We start from the raw sequence: 3,435 nt of genomic DNA on the forward strand, positions 1-3,435 counted from the left end.
AACAGTGATTAATTCATTTCCTGCTTTTCCATTCAGTGAACACTGCTAGCAACTGGGAAAACAAAAGAATAAAACGCATTTTCTTTACTCTGGGAGAGAGTTCTGTAGCACTTCAAAAAAAACTTCATGCCAGCAAATTAATTACGTCTCTTCACAGTGCAGCTCACACTGCTGAGATCCTTGGATCCAGAACTATTTTCCAAGCCTTCTGCTTCCAGAAGTTTGGATGCCTTCTTCTCACCCCCAACCTTTGGTGCCTGTGCTTGGATATCATTGCAATCTTTCACTGAACTCTCTCAGCCTCTCCCCATCTCCCCTTCCCCTCCCCCCCCCCACACTATTGCTTGAGAGAATATGTGAGAATCCAAATGAACCAGTTGGGTCCTGGAGCCCTGTCACACAAAGACACTGATCACATATATGTAGTTATGTATCCTAATGTGTACACAGGTGATTGTTGTTGTTGAGGTCCTCTGACTCTTGTCCCATGGTTAAAATTACCTGGGAGCCAAAGGCAGAGTCTATCCAAAGAGCAAACAAACTGCTGTGCAGGACTTCTCCCTTTCTATGCATCTTCAGTCTCCAGCCTCTGAAATCTGATTTCTACTGTCGGTTTACTGAACCTTGTGAGTTTTTCCACTGTCAGATCTATGACAATGAATTACAGATACGTCTCCACCTAGACCTCCTTCCTGAGTTAAAAATCTGAATTGCTTGTCACCTAAACATTCTTTTCACATCTACTATGTTTAACCTCAGTTTCACAGGGGTGGTAGAAAAGATCAATAGAAATTAACCCCCAAATAAATCTAGGTAAGCTCACTATACAAATGTACATCTTATGAAAGGGTTGCTATCAGATCAGATCCAGTACTGTTGCTTCACACATTGTATGAATTGTCCATTGAGGAGAGTGAATGTTTTTCTCATGCAACATTTCGGTGAAGGCAAGCTGTTTTTTTTCTTTTGAAATCTGAGAAGGACATGTGGGAGTTCTGCTTCCAGTAAGGTAGACCAATTCAAACCAGCCCTCTTGTTGAAAACTAGGAAATAGGGACAAAATATAAAAGATCTTTGCTAAGGCATTGAGGAATTACCAAGAAATTGAAGAATCGAGAGACCAAGATGCGGAAGGAAGAAAACCACAAAGGGAAACCTCTAATGGCATTTGCCAATTCTAGAAGAGGCAGCTGAGACACTGAGAAGCTAATCAAGGAAAAGGAGAGAGGGGAGAGAAAGCACAGATGTAAAAAAAAGGGGGGGAGCAGAACATTTTTAAAACTCAGACCACACTAATAGAAATAAATTTGGAAATAATAGGTGAAATGGGAAATTTTCCAGGAAAATATAATTGAACTTTAAAAATGGGATGGTGTCAAACCTTCTCTAACTTCAGGGGGAGAAAGGCGAATCAAGATCAGCATCAGCCCAAAGCTGAATCCTATGAGGAGTAGGTCAGGCATACCTCTACTCTCCAATCTTTTAGCTATTCTGACACCAGGCATCCCTCTCACAGCATTCTACTTCTCTGCTGGGTTCAATGATTTACCACAATGGCCACACAGAACTCACAAACTAAAGATTATGGGTTTATTAGGGAAGTAAGGGGTTAAAATTTAGGGCCAACTTCGAAGGAACAGGAACAACTCAGGATACGGTTTTTCAGTCAGGACAGTTTTTTTCTTGGCCTTTTGCCAGACCCTCATTGAGCATGGCTTCTGCCACCAGGCCCTCGTACTAGGCCTTGGCCCTCGGGCCTCAGCCCAGCCTCTGCCCTGCTCCTGAAGGTATTCCATACAGGTTTTTAGCTCTGCCAATGAGTGCCCAGAGGCACCCCACTCTGCCAGCGAGCCTAGTGCCCAAAGGCGCACGGCTCTCTCACTCCGTGGGTCAGCAAGCCTAGTCTGCCAGTCCTGTGCCATCTTCAATGTTACAGTTCTGTTTCCTGGGTCTAGGAGGTTCTCAGTGCAGGAACCCAGTGTCCAAAGGACATGCTCCGCTACTGGTTCTACCTCTTTGTGGTAGCGAGTTGCCCCTCTGCCTCTGGGATTGGCTCCCTTTCAAGCCTAGAGGGGTGACACAACTGGCCAATCGCTTACGAGGGCTTCAGGCATCTTATCTATACGGTCCCACAAGGGTTCTATGCACCTTATTTGCATTATGAGCAGGCTTCCTAATCCCTTGATGGGCCACAAGTACTTTATTTGCATAGTCTCAGCCAATCATCTTGTGGGAGTTACCAGACCATGACTAGAAGGGGCATATACACCACATGAACAAAATTGACTCGAGTAGAGAAAGAAAATGAAAACAAACCACTTTCTGTATTGAAAAAATTAGGGAAGTTATAGCTATTGTCCACCACTCATCTGTCAGTTTGTTGTACTGTGGTAGTTTGCATGTTGTGACACTGGAAGCTATGATGCAACTAATCTTTCAAATACCAGCAGGGTCACCCATGGTGGACAGGTTTCAGCGAAGCTTCCAAACTAAGATTAGGAAGAAGGACTTGGCAATCTACCTCTAAAAAACCTGGCCAGTGAAACCTTATGAATAGTAGCAGAACATTCGCTGATGTAGAGCTGGAAGATGAGCCCCTCAGATTGGAACGCACTCAAAATATGGTAGTGAGGAGCTGCTTCCTCAAAGTAAAGTTGACCTTTAATGATGTGGATGGAGTAAAGCTTTCAGGACCTTCATTTGCTGATGTGACATGACTCAAAATGAGAAGAAACAGCTGCAAACACCCATTAATAAGCAGAAAGTAGAATGTAGGAACTATGAATCTAGGAAAATTGCAAGTTGTCACAAATGAAATGAAATGCTTGAAGATAGATACCCTACTTGGTATTAGTGAGCTGAAATGCACTGTTATTGGCCACGTGAATCAATCATATGTTCTATGCTGGGAATGATACATTGAAGAGGAACAGCGTCACATTCATTGTCAAAAAGAACAAGATCTGTACTGAAATACAACTCTGTCAGTAGTAGGATAATATACATATGCCTACAAGGAAGATCAGTTAATATTACTGTTATTCAAATTTATATACCAACCTCTAATGCCAAAGATTAGGAAATTGAAGACTTTTACCAATTTCTGCAGTCTGAAATTGATCAAACATGCAATTAAGATGCATTGATAATTACTGGTGATTGGAATGTGAAAGTTGAAAACAAAGGATAGGTAGTTGAAAAACATGGCCTTGGTGATAGAAACAATGCAGAGATCGCATGATAGAATTTTGCAAGACCACGACCTATTCATTTCGTATACCTCTTTTCAACAACAGAAATGGCAATTTATAATTAATTATACATGTGGACCTTGCCAGATGGAATACACAGGAATAAAATGGACTATATCCGTGGAAGGCAACAATGGAGAAGCTCAATATCATGTCACAACAAGGCCAGGGGCCAACTGCAGAA

The sequence above is a fragment of the Elephas maximus genome, chromosome 1, assembly GCF_024166365.1.
Source record: "Elephas maximus indicus isolate mEleMax1 chromosome 1, mEleMax1 primary haplotype, whole genome shotgun sequence".
In the NCBI taxonomy this organism is placed as follows: domain Eukaryota; kingdom Metazoa; phylum Chordata; class Mammalia; order Proboscidea; family Elephantidae; genus Elephas; species Elephas maximus.